The sequence below is a fragment of the Cryptomeria japonica genome, chromosome 9 (genome assembly GCF_030272615.1).
Source record: "Cryptomeria japonica chromosome 9, Sugi_1.0, whole genome shotgun sequence".
Lineage (NCBI taxonomy): Eukaryota > Viridiplantae > Streptophyta > Pinopsida > Cupressales > Cupressaceae > Cryptomeria > Cryptomeria japonica.
The window spans coordinates 119,337,314-119,354,713 of NC_081413.1; positions in this window are offsets into that span (position 1 = coordinate 119,337,314).

Below are 17,400 nucleotides of genomic sequence, written 5' to 3' on the forward strand. Positions count from 1 at the left end.
CACATTTGGACATACTTTCAGTCATCTTTGATCGGTTGGAAAAGTATAAAGTAAGATTAAACCCCAAGAAATGTGTCTTTAGAGTGACCTCCAGGAAGCTCCTGGGATTCATTGTCTCAAAAAGAGGAATCGAAGCTGATCCGACAAAAGTCAAGGCCATCTTAGAGTTGCAACCAACAAGAAATATCAGTCAACTTCGATCTTTGCAAGGGAGACTCCAATCCATACGAAGATTCATAGCACAACTTGTATATAAATGTAATCCCTTTCAGCACTTGCTACATAAAAACATCAAATTCAAATGGGATGATAACTGTCAACAGGCTTTCCAAATACTCAAAGATTATCTTTTGAATCTGCAGTTTTGATGCCACCAGTTCCAGATCAACCTCTATAACTATACATATCAGCTACTTCAACAACACTGGGGGCACTATTAGCACAACAAGTTGCTAAGGGCAAAGAAAAGGCAGTATACTATATCAGTCGCACATTGGTGGGATATGAACTAAATTACACACCAATTGAGCGTGCATGTCTCGTTGTGGTCTTTGCTTCACAGAAATTACGACATTACATGCTAACTCATAAGACTAAGTTGGTTGCAAGGATCGATCCATTGAAATACCTTCTCAATAAAGCAACACTTACTGGGTGACTAGCCAAATGGTTGATGCTCCCGAGTGAATTCGACATCGAGTATGTGGACAGAAAAGAAATAAAAGGACAAGCTATCGCAAATCAGTTAGCAGATGCTCCCATGATAGATGACGTTCCTCTAATTTTAGAATTTCTAGATGAATCCATTTTAACAGTGTCACATGCAAAGCCATGGCAACTATACTTTGACGGCTCATACACACAGCATGGGGCAAGAGCTAGCATCCTCTTCATAACTCCTCAAGGGGATTCTATACCAAAATCATATCGATTATCATTTCCCTGCACTAATAACATAGCAGAATATGAGGCATTAACAACTGGATTACGAATTGCAGTTCAGTGGAAGATCCAGGAACTTCATGTTTTTGGGGATTCTCAGCTTGTAATTCGTCAAGCAACTGATGACTACCAAACAAAGGATGAGAAATTAATGCCTTACAAAAGAATGGTGGATGACCTGAAACAACATTTCACGAAATTAGACTTTGAGCAGATACCAAGAGAGCAGAATCGAGCCGCAGATGCCATGGCTACAATTGCTTCACTGATCGATCTACCTCCGAATGAGACCTGCTATGAGTTCTTGGTGGATAACCTTTTGGTTCCCTCGTATGAAATCACTCCTACTGAGATGATAGGTGTCGTCGGTCCTAAGTCCCAGTTATACGATTCCATTTTTGCATACCTTCATGACAATATCCTACCTCCTGACCTATCCAATAACCAGCGTCGCACTTTCATTCATCAATCTTCTCGATACGTCATTTTAGCCAATATCCTATATCGTCGAGGTCTAGATGGCACTCTTCTTAGAGGTTTAGAAAGCGACGAAGCTCAGATTGCGTTACGTGAAGTACATGAAGGGATATGTGGTCCACATTCTAGTGGTCCTACCTTAGCCAAGAAACTCATTAGGACTGGATATTACTGGCCCAATATGGAAAAAGATTCATATCAGTTTGTCAAGAAATGTAAGCAGTGTCAACTCTATGGAGACCTCATCCATGCACCAACACAAGAACTTCAACCAATTGCGACTCCTTGGCCCTTTTGTCAGTGGGGACTCGATCTCATAGGCAAGATTCACCCTCCATCTTCCAACGGTCATAAATTCATAATCACTGCCACAAAATATTTCACAAAATGGATCGAAGCCGTGCCTCTCACACAAGTCACTGGAAAACAAATTGCTACAATCATTCTCAACTATATCATTTGTCGATACGATATTCCTGTTTCCATCATCACAGATAACGGGCGTTCCTTAAAAAATTAGGATGTTCGTGAACTCTGTGACCGCTTCCATATTTCGCATCATTTCTCCACTCCATATTACCCCCAAGGTAATGGTCAAGATGAGGCATCTAATAAAACAATCCTTAAAATTTTAAAAAAGACAGTCGACAACACTGGCCGTAATTGGCATATCCAACTTAATCCTGCACTTTGGGCCTACCGCACAAGTATCCGCGCACCTACGGGAGCTACACCCTATTCACTTGTCTATGGTGCTGAAGCTATCTTGCCTATTGAGGTCGAGTTACCCTCTTTATGAGTCTCTTTGCAAAACATTATCAGTGATGAAGACTACAGGGTCTCTCACTTACAAGAACTTGAACTATTAGATGAACGAAGACAAACTACTTTTAATCATCCCAAGGCTTATCAACAACGAATGAGTCGCAGTTACAATCATAAAGTGAAGCCTCGCACATTTGAGGTAGGTGACTTGGTTCTTAGAGAAAATCCTAAAAATCAACAAGACAGAGAGAAGAAGGGCAAATTCAAACCAAACTGGCTTGGTCCTTACATCATCATAGCAGTGTATGGATCTGGTGCATATCAGCTCTCAACCATAGAGGGTGAACATTTGGAGGATCCTATCAATAGCATGCACCTTCGCAGGTTTTACACATAGCTCTTCCGAGTATCATAATGCAAAAATTAAAAAAAATTAAAAAAATATCAAAAATACAAAAAAAATCGTTACTTGGTGAAAACCTGGCAAACAGGCGCCTTGTGACAACAACAATTTTTTTTTTACACATTCCCATCATGGCTTGTTATTGATCTACCCAAGATTGGTTCACCATTCATAATAAACCCCCTTTTCACCCTTTTCATCCATAATAAATCAGACCCTATCTGTGGCTAAGGCAAATCCTACATCTAGTGATGGGTGTGGAACTGAGAGCATCACATGTTTAGAGGAATACAGTTTCTTCCAGTTTTCTTCAGTCTATACGCACACAATCCACAATAAAGCAACATTTGCATCGCCAATCCGTAATAAAGTTTTGTCTTATCCGCAATAAAGTATCAGTTGCATGGATTCAGTCAGTTTCAGATGAGACATAGTAGCAACAATGGGATTCAACAAATCAAATCTTTCAACAGACTCAGACAACATTATGGTTCAGTGCTATCTATCCTTTTTTGTGAAAGTAAACATTGTGACCACAATCAAATAAGACTTATACCAGTGACAAAAGACACTAAACTTGAGGACTCCAGTGGATGTTGGTGTCGAGTCTTGATTTTTTTATTTTTTTTTTAATTTTTTTTTTTCTTGTGACATGCCTTTTAGCTTTTCCAGGATGTCTCTGACTAGAGATTTTTATCTCCAGGATGTCTCTGACTAGAAAGGCGAGGATGGGGTATCATCACCTATTTTTCTTTACTGTCTATGGATTGTCTCTTAGTAATGCTATGACTTGTCCAAGGATATGAGGACACTGTGAGTCTAGTGTGAACTGGGGCATTCTTTGTTTGAGTCTGTCTTATCTCCATGCAAACAAGTACAATGACTTTCTGGGTCGAACATATGCCTCGATTGTCATAACCTATCTTGCCATAATAAAGCTCAATGATGATAACGCACAAGAAGCTCTTTCACTTTCATATCTTCTATCTTACATCCCCCTTTCTTGATTGACCTCCATAGTCCTTGAGTCCGTGTAGCCTGCTATCACATGACTAAGTATAATGACACACCAAAAATATCTGCATTTCATGTAGTTTACACCTGCATCATCACATATTAGCATTTCATACATACATATAGCTATTACAATTGCATCACATTCTGCACACAACACATGTTAGCAATCTTGCATTTTTATCATGTAAATAATCATTTGCATTATCATATTCATCTGCATTTCATACATTCACATTGGCATCATGCATAACATATTAAAAACATAAAAGAACAAAAATATTTCATTTCATTATGTACATATTTGCATCCATAACATAGGCATCACATAGAAACATACATCATGAAACATCTCATCACATAGGTACACATGCATATAGCTGTTGCAAAGATGAATCATCTCATATATATATATATATATATATATATAATCATAAGTGTCATGATACGATGATGTCAAAATACATATGGCTACAAAATCACCTGAAGGTGTCTACATCATCATACAAAATGGTACAAAACTAATACATAGGGAGCCCTCTATGGCTATGATGAACTCCCTCCCTCAGAGCTGCCTGGCCTCGACGGAGTTTGAGCCCTAGAAGGACCCGCCCCAGGATCATCTCTCCTGCCCCCTCTATCTGGTGGTGGTGGAGGACCCATAACCCCACCACTGGACGCCTGTCTCCTTTGGCTTCCTCCCGTAGCCGTCGCTGTCCGTGATGGTCTGCGAAAGCTCCTCGCCCGCTGCTCTGGTGGCACTGCCCCGTAATATAGGTCTCGCCAGTAACCTATCTCCTCCCCTGCTCGTAGAACATAGGCATATCCAGCCCCTGTGTCCTCTGCCGCCTGCCTCCCAGCCCTCAGTGCTGTCTCAACCTCAGTATGGTGTTGGATAGCTTGATCTCGCTCATGCTCTATCTCCCTCAGTCGCCTCCTGAGCCTAGCTATCTCCCTCTTTAGGTCCCGGATCTCATCTGTCGTTCCCTGACAGATCTCCCTCAGCTCAAGCAGCTCATCCTCCTCCTCCTCGGCCCCCTGTGCCTCTACCTATGGCTCCCCCTGTACTGGTACCTGTACCTCTACCTGTACCTACCTCTGCCCCTGTCCCTACACCTGTCTAGGACCCTATGCTGCTGGCACCTGTAGTGGCAATCCACCACGACCCCTCACTACCCGAGCCTGTCTCTCCTCCCCACCCTCTCTCCTTGGGACCACCCTCCTCTCTCCAACAACACCCCATCTCCTCCGTTGGCCTCTCCCCTCACCATCTCCATCTAGAGGCTCCATTGGGTCTGTCAGTCATGGAAAGGGATGCTCATCCCAATACGCCGTGTACTCTACATCCATGCCTGCATCCTCAATCTCTGGCCACATATCCCATGGCATCGACACCATCTCTACCAGCTGCATCACTGCCTGATCATATGATAGCAACGGCCCAAAGTGTGCCTGATCCCTGACTGTCCAAGCATACATCCCAGAACTCCATGGCATCCGCTGAATACGGCCAAACTGCCTGCACACCCTGTCAATAAGCTATCTCTCCAATACATAGGGCATCCACTCAATCAGATATTTGCTCTAGAAAGTATACGGTAGATCCACTGCGTCCTCCTCCCACTGCTTGCACTCACGGTATGACCTCCATATCACAGTGTCGATCTCATCTAGGACTTGATGCCAATGCTCCAACCTACCAATCTGTGGCTGTGAGGTAATCATATCATACAAATGAACAAAGTTGCGTCCATGACCCCTGCCCCTGAAATGTATCGATCGAGTAACTGGCAGATGCTCATATGCCCACACTTGCAACAATGTAACTTCGCAGCCTAATCCTACGGATCCATGATACACAAACTGATGCAACTCATAGTACAAGTGTGCCAGCACACACGGTCCTCAGGCATATCTGGTGTGTTGTGTAACCAACATCTCCAAGGTGCTCCCCCAGCCCATAGCCAACCCTCGTGTCACCCTGTCTGGACACAGGAACCCACTGATCACTCCTCCTAGCACTGCTGGTAGTGCCAGTCCTGTCGCTGTCATGGTATCCCATGCCACATGTCCAACCCTCATCTCTAGTCCCAGATCCTGGAACACTCATCTCAGGGCCTCCCTGTCTCCATCTCAATCATAGGGTATTAGCTCCCCATCGATCGGTATCCTCAGAATCCTATAAACATCCTCCAAGGTGACTGTCATCTCACCCATCAGCAAATGAAATGTACACGTCTCTGAGTGCCACCTCTCAGCAAGTGCAATCAACAAACCCATGTTCGCCCAAAACTCAGGCACATACAAGATATATCTTAGACCCATAGCCTTAATAGCAACTCAGTCCTCGAATGTCAGCTCTGGTCGTAGTCTCTGTGTCGACGGGAATCTCTCTTGTGACTCCTGCAAAGCAATCATGTCAGTTAAAGTGACACTCACTGTTCATCACAAAGTGTTGCTTCTATCCTAGTGACACTCACTATTCATCACAAAGTGTTGCTTCTATCCTAGTGACACTCACTGTTCATCACAAAGTGTTGCTATCTATCCTAGTGGTACTCCCTATTCATCACAAAGTACTACGAGTTTTGCACTCCCTGTTCATCACAAAGTGTTGCTTACATTTGCACTCACTATTCATCACAAAGTGCTGCACCTATTGGTACTCCCTATTCATCACAAAGTACTATATCTTGGTACTCACTGTTCATCACAAAGTACCTTGATCTATCCTATCTTAGGGCCTCTACTTGAGTGTATCCTCTTGAGTAGTTTCCTAATTGGCAACATATGTTCTATCACAGAATTGTCAAACCTAGCCCTGTCTGCTATCCTAGTCTTCCCTAGAGGACCTGCTTGAGTGTATCCTCTCAGCTGCTTATCCAATCGACATTGTATGATCATCACAGAACTATTGATTTGACCTTGAAGACACAAACGCGCCTTCATGACATAAACGCGCTTACATACTACACAGACGCACCTGAAATACACAGACGTGCCTATGCTCTGCACAGATGCGTCTGTCCTACACAGACATACACACATTTCACAAATGTGTTTGCACAACATAGACGCGTTCGCATTTGACATAGACGCTGCTAAATCCATATACGTGCCTGACACAAATGCAGACATGCCTAGCCAACATAGACACACCTGGCACCAACGCAGACGTGCCTACACGTCTTTGACATTTTTTGACATTATTCTAAAGCTCATTTATTTCACTACCTAGCATGCATTTATGACAACAATTAATGCGACAAAGTACAAAGAGGTTTTGCGGTACTCACCGGCTCTCCTGCATCTGCTGGCCTCTGAAATCGGCGAACGCTATCGAATCTATGAACCAATGCCATCGGTGCTAACTGTTGCTGCTCTATTCTCTCTCTGCACTCTGATCTCTTAGATGTGTGGATGACAATGAGGATGTTTTCCCCTCGTGGTCTATTTTATAGATTACCCTAGCCCTAGCTCTAGCCCTCGTCTCCTGAGTCTGTCTTCTTTATCTCGTGGCTCTGTCACTCTATCCGGTCAGTCCATTATAGCCTTTCTTTCTTATCGAGAGATTGTTTGTGATCTTTTCAGACATTTTCATCCAATCTCTCAAGGGGGCATATCATTCCCATCTTGGGGCAACTCTGTATCAGTTCATCTTATCTTCTTTGAAACAACACGACAAGCTACATTGTCTCAAAGGGGGGCAAAATATAGACACCTAAAATTGTCATCTCTAATTAAATAAATATCTTTATTTATTTAATTATTTTAAGCCTAATTCTTCTATTAATTAAATAAATCTTTATTTATTTAATTAATTCATTTATCCTCTTCTAGCCTTATTTCTCATTTAAATAAACACATTTATTTATTTAAATTATCCTTTTTCTAAATTAAATAAATATCTTATTTATTTAATTGATCCCACTTCTTCTATTAATTAAATAAATCTTTATTTATTTATTTAATTAATTCATTAGCCTTTTCTACCCATGACACATGTCATTCATCTCTTAATTCATACACTACCTACCCTCTCATTATTTTATTATTTCTTTTACCTACCCTCTAATCATAGCCGACCTCTTTTACACCTCTCAATCTTATCCCTCCATTTCATATAGTGTCTTCTATATAAGGAGATGCTTCCTTCATTATCAAACCCTAACTGGCTAACTTAATTATGCACTTGACTATACTACGCTTTTCATATGGGATCCTACTTGCAACCACATTCCGTTCTTTGTTGAGCTCTCGTGCACATATAAAATCTGAGAGCAAATATATCAAGCAAGATCAATGGAGATAGGAAGAATGGAGATCCAAACCCTATTGGACTGTGATGGTATAATCTTTGTGATTTCATTTGATTTGCATTGTCTTAGGTAATCTTCATATGTTATGATGGATCCTTGTTGTTGTTAGGCTAGGGTTTTTGTGGTTGAATTCATTTAGCCTTTCAACATTGTTGTTATCCATTTTCACCGTATACAGTAATAAGATTGGTCATTTTGCATCTAGATATCCTAAAAGGAATACGAGATTTGAGGAAAGACTTAAGAAATCATTTAAGCCTAACTAGAATAGATATAGATTCAAGAAAAGTAAACAATGCTACATAGCGGATGAGGAAGGAGTAAGTGATGACTCTAGAGATGAACCGACATAAGACTCTACTAATGGATCCGGTAATGGAAAGGAATGGGTGTTCTATGCTTTAAAGGAAGATGAACCAGAACTGGCTATCATAAATAAAGAAAAGGCCCTGGCAACAAAAGTTGAAGATAAGGATGAATGGGTAATTGATAGTGGATGCTCACATCATATGACTGGAGATAAAGGGAAATTTCTATCCCCGCAAGAATACAATGGCGGTCAAGTCAGATTTGGAGATGAAAAAGCATGTATGATCAAAGGTAGAGGTATTATTTCTCTGGATGACAAGCATAATATTGATAATGTCTATTATGTAGAAGGTTTAAAGCATAATCTTTTGAGTGTTGGTCAATTGGTGGACAAGGGTTTCCAAATTCAGTTTAAAGATAGAAAATGTAAAATCATTAACAAAACTGGTTTGGAGATTGCAACTGGTATTTAGACTAGAGGTAATATCTTTCACTTGAACATTGGTAATAAGACATGTTTGATTGCTCATATTGATGAGAGTTGGTTATAGCATAAGAGGTTGTGTCATGTTAATTTTGATTGTATTGTTAAGATCAGTTCAACTAAGGTAGTTAGAGATATACCTAAGATTATGAAGCCTCATAATCCAGTACGTAAGGAATGTCAAATGGGAAAGTAAGTTAGAACTTCTTTTAAGAGCATACATGATAAATCTAATGATGTACTTGATTTGATTCACATTGACTTATGTGGTCCAGCAAGGACTAGAAGCTTTCAAGGTGAGGTATTTCATGTTGATTATTGATGACTATTCTAGGATGATGTGGGTGACTTTTCTTAGGGAGAAGTCTGAAGCTTTTGAGAAATTCAAGATCTTTAAAGAAAAGGTTGAAACAGAAACTGGATTGAAAATCAAATGTCTAAGATCCAATCAGGGTGGTGAGTTCACTTCTTATGAATATAATAGTTACTGTGAGACAAATGGAATCAGGAGACAATTATTTGCACCTCAGACTCCTCAACAGAATAGAGTAGAAGAAAGAAAGAGCACAACCATTTTGGATGCAACAAGATCTATGATGATGGAAGCCAAATTGCCTCACATCTACTAGATAGAAGCAGTGAGTACAACGGTCTACACATTCAATAGATTCACATCAAAGGTGAAACCGATAAGACCCCTTATGAATTATGGTTTGGACATACACCTATTGTTAAATATTTTAGAATTTTTGGAAGTAAATGCTATATCAAAAGAGATGAATCAATTGGAAAGTTTGATCCTAGATGTGATGAAGGGATATTTCTTGGTTATTCTATTCAAAGGAAAGCATATAGATGCTATAACAAAAGATTGCAGAAAATTGTGGAGAGTTCTAATGTGAAAGTGGATGAGAAGTACATAAATCAATCTATATCATATGACAGGGAACCGACAGTGGAAATGATCATAACTGAACCGACAATGCCTCAACCAGTATAGGAAACTAAAACAGTTACACCGACACAATCAAGAAATTCAACTGTGACTGATGATCATAGCAGTGAATCTAAAGTTCAGAAAACACCAAGGTATGTAAGGTTAAATCATTCTGAAGATCAAATCATTAGAGATAGGAACAAGGGAGTTGTGAAAAGAAGAAGATTGGCAAATGAAGAGGTATGTCTTATTTCTCAAATTGAATTGACATCTGTTATTGAAGCTTGTAAAGATAAACATTGGTTAGAGGCTATGGAAGATGAATTAGATCAGATAGAAAAGAATGAGACTTGGACTTTAGTTCCCCGACCGAAAAATAAGAATGTTATTGGAACTAAATGGGTTTTTAGGAATAAACTGAATGAGGATGGTCAAGTTGTAAGAAACAAGGCTAGATTGGTTTGTAAAAGATATTCTCAAATGGAAGGAATTGATTATGGTGAGACATTTGCACCTGTAGCTAGAATTAAAGTTGTTAGACTATTTCTTGCCTATGCAGCTTATAAGAACTATAAGGTCTATCAAATGGATGTTAAATGTACATTTTTGAATGTTGAACTTGAGGAAGAAGTATACATTGAGCAACCTGATGGATTTTCACTGACAGATGATAAAGATATGGTTTGCAGATTGAAGAAAGCTTTATATGGATTGAAACAAGCTCCTAGAGCTTGGTATGCAAGGTTGGACAAATATCTTTTGAAGCTTGGTTTTACTAAAGGCAATGTTGATAGTAATTTATGTTATAAGATCACTGATGATGATATTCTAATTATTGAAGTATTTGTTGATGACATCATTTTTGGAGAAGAAGATAAATTGTGCATGGAATTTTCTAACAATATGAAAAATGAATTTGAAATGTCCATGATTGGTGAGATGAGATTTTTCTTAGGTTTGCAGATTACTCAAACTAACAAAGGCATTTTTATTTGTCAAACTAAGTATGTAAGGGAATTGTTGAAGAAGTTTGGTATGGATAATTCCAAACCGATAAGTACTCCTATGGTGACAAGTGAGAAATTATCTATCAATGATACTTTTACACCGGTAAATTCGACAAGGTATAAGTCTATGACTGGTGGTTTGTTATATCTAACTCAGACTAGACTGGATATTATGAATGTAGTAAGTATTGTTTCAAGATATCAAAGTAATCCTAAAGAAAATCATGAATGTGCAGTAAAGAGGATATTCCAGTATTTGCAAGGAACAACATAATATGGCTTATGGTATTCTAAAAATGATGATTTCACTTTATGTGCATATACTGACTCAGATCAGGTAGGAGATACCGATGACAAGAAGAGCACTTCTGGTGGACTTTTCTTTCTTGGAAAGAAACTAGTTTCATGGATCAACAAAAAATAGTCATGCATTTCTTTATCTACTACAAAAGTTGAGTATGTTGCAGCAGCAACTAATTGCACTCAAGTCTTGTGGATGAAGCAAATGTTGAAGGATATCAGGGTAAATTGTAGTGAACTGGTAGTTATCTACTGTGATAACTCTGTAGCTATTGACATGTCTAAGAATCCAGTATTTCACTCTAAGACAAACCATATATCAATAAATTATAACTTTTTGAAGGACAAGGTAGAAGGAAAGGAAGTCAAATTGGTTTACGTGAACACTAAAGAATAGTTTACAGATATATTCACTAAACCGCTGTCTAAGGAATCATTTGAGTATTTGAGAGATAGGTTAGGGGTTTTTACCCCTCTGACAGAGACTTGATTGATGCAGTTGGGTATCCATCCAACATGCATTATTAGAGATATTATTCATTCCGACACTGATGAGTGGTGCTACTACTCAGGGGGAGTAGTCAGCTTTGAGATTCAGAGGTTTATATTCTTGCTTTGATATTTTTGTCAGATTTCTGGCATTGATGTCAACGGGGGAGAGATAGTGATGTGAAAAATAAATTCAGAACTTTACAAAGATATCATTCACAGGGGGAGAGTTATTGATATTCAGGAGATTGTTGGTTGTCTTCCATAGGGGGAGACTTGTTTGGCATTTCTTGGTACTTAGATGTTTTTTACATCTAGTGTTGCCATCAATGCCAAGGGGGAGATTGTTGGCATTATGGATGAATTGATTATGTGTTGCATTGATGTTTTGTCATTGATGTCAACACTAGCTGTTATGGTTGGTTACTGGGAGACAGCTTTTGGTTACCGGTAGAAGATCTAGTGTTACCGGTAGAAGAGACTATCTGTTGGACACTTCCGACATGTTTGGATCAATGGAGTATGCTTGTTTTATGTGTTACATGTTCCGGCAACAAGTTTTGGTCAGTTGGTATTGACTTGGTAGTCGGATGCTATCATACGCTCTTGTATACCCTTACCGACATTGGTTTAAGGTTTAACCGACAGAGCTTTCACTGAGAAATATTGACATAATACATAAGTGGTGTTGGTGTGGCTTCTAGATGGACTTCAGGATGTTGAAGATGTTATTTGATCATGCTTCAACTACTTGAAGACATTGCTTTAGCGTAGTGGACCCATAATAGGTTTGGTACCTATCTAGGTTATGGACCGGTATCATGTTAACGTGTACTCTACACATTACCAAGATGTTTCAAGATGTTCTATGGATTGGTTATTGTTGTTTTGGTCTTAAGCCGACATGGCATATCATTATAATATGGATTAATGTAATGATCTTATTGTAATATCTTTTAGGTGGACGACCTAATTGGTCTAGGCCTTAGGGTTGGTATAAAATGATGTAAGATCTCATTGTAGATCGTGGGTATGGAATTAGGATTATGTGTGTTGTGGTCTTTGAATGCAATATCATATGCGAAGGAGATTTGTTCGATCATAGGTGATCGAATTGGGATTAAGGAAGAGGTCAAAGGCCTCTGGTATTGAGCTTAACCGAGACTGTAATTAGGCATGGTAGATGCTATCTCTGATAGTTCATTATTCTGGATTGTTGTCCATTTATCTTGAGATGGTTGTTGCCTCTCTGTAGTCAGTGAGACTCTTGTGTAATGAGAAGTATGCTCTAGGAAGTGTGCCTTCTTGCATGTGCAGGCCCCTCATTGTATCATATACTTTTTGGAGAAGTATCATATGACTATGGGTAGGCTTCCCACCGTGGTTTTTCCCTTTCTGGGTTTTCCATGTACAAATCATGGTGTTATGTGGTATGGTTGCATATTGTTGATTATCCATTTCATTGTTAAGTTTTATTGCTTACCGGTATCTGTTTCTACTTTACCGGTACTTAATCTGGTCAAAGGTTATTAAAGGGTTTAAATAATATAATCTGTTAACAATAGATTCAACCCCCCTCTTAGTTGTTCACCGATTATCCTAACAAAGCAAACAACTTCAATCACCTTTTTGAAATACATTATGAATTTCCACTGTAGTTTTTATCTAGCTTGGCGTATCATGTGATCACCATCGGTCAACCTGACAGTGACCTTCCAATGTGGCATGTGGATCTGTCAAAAGCCTGACTAAGCATCGCTAAGTTACCTTCCAACTCAACTCTAGCAATGGCCCCACTGTCAGACTTCTCGGTCCGCTTGGGACACATGGCATCATCTCATGATGTCGCAATCCTTAACCTCCTTGCATCTTCCTTCATGGGATTGCGATGACCGTTGGATCTTTTCACCCTTTATCCACCGACCACAATGACTGCCTAACACTGGCCGCTAACTCTCAAACACCTTTTGGATTCAGATTAAAACATGGTTGTTTATTTTTTTCATGTGCGGTATTATGAAGCTTTAGTAGCTTGATTTTTAACTGAAAGTGACTGGTAACCACAAAGTTAAGGTTATTGCTTTGGTTAAACTGTTGGTCAAAGAGGGAAACGCGAAAAGATCTCACGATGTCGTGGAGCAATGGCGGTTAACATCTTTTGATCGCGGCATTGCGAGGAACTGTATCTGCCAGAAATATAATCTGCTAGGCTTATCAGAAAGGGGACCCAACCATAGGAAATAAAATGCGGACTTAGGACAAAATATAAGGGACCATCGAACAAATTTATGCCTAGGAAATAAAATGGCCCCGCCAACGAGCTTAGACCCTTTAGACTTAGGAAAAGGATGTAATGAAGAAATATAAGATGTTTAGGGTTTTTTAACAATGAGACTCAACCGGATGACATAAACCCTAAACCCTAAGCCTAAAAATACAAGACAAAGAGCCAAATAAAATCAAAATGACCAATATTTTGCCTAAGCATGAAATTTTTTCGCCAAGTCATTTTCAAGACTATCACAAAGATCAACTGAGAAAGATGGAAATCGCAAGAGAATTTTGCAACACAAACTTACATGAACGAGAGAATCGACATTGATCAAATGGAAATGAAAATGTGATACAGTACAAAGTACAAGAACCTTGTATAAACAAGCAAGGTGTGATGATGTAGGGACAACTATTCTTGATACAAACATTCAATGACCAATGCATGATGATAAATACCTAAAGAAAATATTAAATAATGAGACATGACCTCACATCCTCTATAATGCTATCTAAGATAACAAATATGATCATATGAACATAATTAAATAACAAGTTACATAAAGAGCCCTTATAACAACTAACGTAAACACAAGCTAGGTCCTAAGTAAACTTAAGATGTGAATGTCCAAGGGGTTGTGTTCTATTGGTTAAAGAATTTAGTTCTCATTGTGGAGATAAAAGTTCAAATCCCAAATGGGGCATCTAATATGGAATTCAAAGTTGTGACTCTTAGTCTTCCATAGTTGGCTTCTAGGTGGTTTCTAATAAGTGGATTCTAATTTGCGACTCTTAGTCTTCCATAGGTCATAATTCCTTTACTAAATTCCATTTGAAAGGATACATGTTTCCACAAAATTCAAGGCCATAATAATTACATTTGACTTTGTTTGAGTTAAAGATGATTGTACCATACATAAATGCAAAGTGTTTTTCTTGCATGAAAATAACCTTAAATCTATAAAATAAGGGACAAAAACAACCTTTACAACATATGATCGTAACATAATACATACTTAAAAATCCCTAATATTAATCCTAGCCTTAATATGTATTGTTTAAAAAAGCCCTAGCCCTAATTATAAGCCATATAAAAATTTAAGGTTAAGAGTTAGGATTAATACATACTATTAAAAAACCTCTCCAATTTTAAATCCTAAAAAGGAATTAGGATTTAGGGTTAGCACTAATAATTAACTTATATTGATAATTTCAAAAAAATCTTTAATCCTGATTACAAACCTTAAAAAGACTATAAGGTTAAGGTTAGTGGTACATTTTGATATTAAAAAGTTGTATTCTTTATAATATAGTTCAAACAATTAGGGTTAACGATTACATATTAGAAAATTACAAATATATAATCTTAACTTTATTTATAAATTCCAAAAAGAATTAAGGTCTAGGAAAAAAGATTGATAAATACTATTTGAAAAAAGTGTAATATTAATTGTAAACCCTACAATAATATGGGTTTAGGGTTAAAAAATTACTAAATTTTGAGAAAAATATGAAGAGCACATGATATACTAAGAGTGGGGATGAATTAGTAAATACAATTTCAACTTTTTAACTTAACAATCACAAAATCATCAATTGCATTATATTAATAACATACTTGATGCAATAATCATGCAACATAAGTAGAACACACAAAAAACATGGAAACCCTTATGGGAGAAAACCATGACACTATATTGCTTACATATATAATCTTCTTGCAAGTTTGTAGGTACCAACTCACAAGAGATAATGATCCCCTCAATTTGTAGGCACCAACCTACTAAGGGCACCAACTCCCACAACTAAGCACCAATTTAGTGAGAGACACTAATCTCTCCTATATGAAGCACCAACTTCCAAAACAAAACTAGGTTCCACCTTTTTGGATGTTGCACCTTCAACGAATGATGGACAATTAGATCCCTTGTTTGATACCAGTTTTCCTCTTTGATTTATCTTCCTTGAATGATCTCCAAATGTATCTTATTCATACTAGTGATTTACTTCATGATGATATCATTTATCTCCTTCACAAGAATATTAATCACATGTACATTTACTTTCCTTTCAAATCTACATAAACTTTCCTTCTCAATTTCTTTCCACATATTTTTCTATATTTGCATATACATCTCTTTTATATCTGCATATATCCCTCTTCTATATCTACATATACATCTCTTTTATGTATGCATATATTCCTCTTTTATATATGCACATATTCCAGTTGCCCCTTCTTACAAATATGCCATGCATCCTTCTTACAAATATACCTTCAAACTTTCTTCAATGATCTTCCTTTCATCTTCTCATTTGCAGATCTGCAATTATATGTCCAATATAAAACTCTTATTCCTATCCTCACCTCAAATGCACTTCACAAACTTCTTAATATATCTTCCCAAGGAGGGAGACCTCATGAATGAACATACCTATTATGATAAGAAGCAAAAATTTACCTTCAAAGATAATAACTCTCCATTGAAAAAAATTGCACCTTAAAAAAAAAATTGTTTGCTAGAGCATAAATAAATTGCACCACTTCACATGAGAATAGGATAAAATATGAATGAGACAAAATACATCACCTTTTTGGATAAGACAATTTTCTTGTCTTATTATGGGGAGTGCTACATTTTAAGTAGTTGACCCCTTGTAATAGATATTGTAGACACCTAAATTTGATTAATTTAATTAATTGAATTTAGCTATCCTAAATGCTCTTAAATTAAATAATTACACATTATTTAATTAATTAGTGTTCCCTCCTTCTAACTAATTACTTTTGTTAATTATGCTATAGTCCTCCTTTAATTAATTAATTGACAATCATAAATCAATCAATTAATTAAATTTGATCCCTTCTTCTATTAAATAAATCAAATGCATAGTTTGACTATTTACTTCATTTTTGTCCTTTCCTCTTAATATCCCTAGTGGAATTAATTAATTAAATTAATTCTATTTTCTCACATGTCTCCTAGCTTTGACCCTCATTTAACTAACCTTGGGTTTTAGTCAACCATATTCCTTACAATCTCTTTCCCAACCCATATGTGTGTATTCCTAAATATCTTAAGTTTGGAAATATCCTAATATTTGGAAATGAATCCTTTTATTTTCTTGGGTTTTAGTCAACCTTATTCCTTCCAACCTCTTTCCCACCCCATATGTGTGTATTCCAAAATATCCTAATATTTGGAAATAAATCCTTTTATTCCTTCCAACCTCTTTCGCACCTCATATGCATGTACATTCCCAAATATCTTAAATTTCCTAATATTCGGGGAAATATCCTAATTATCTTGATATTTGGAATTGTCTTCATACTTGGGTGTCTCTCTCTCAAATAAGCATGTGTCCTCAAGGAGACTTGCAATTCTTTTTCATGACAGTTGCCTTTCTCAAGGACAATTTTGTCATTTCCATCCACGACATTTTTCCTTATTAAGGACAAGTGTCTCATTTTCATGACTCTTCTTCTCCCAAATTGACCTATTTAATCCCCTCATTTTCCTTCACAATAGATCCACTTTCATTTCTCATATCGTTATAATACCCTTTTGAATCCTCTCCTTACATCCATTTTTGCATCTACTTTTTCATGTTTCCATACCATCGTAATGCCAAATTATTCACTCATCCTTTTCATCCATTATCATTTTAGCATAGCATTTGCA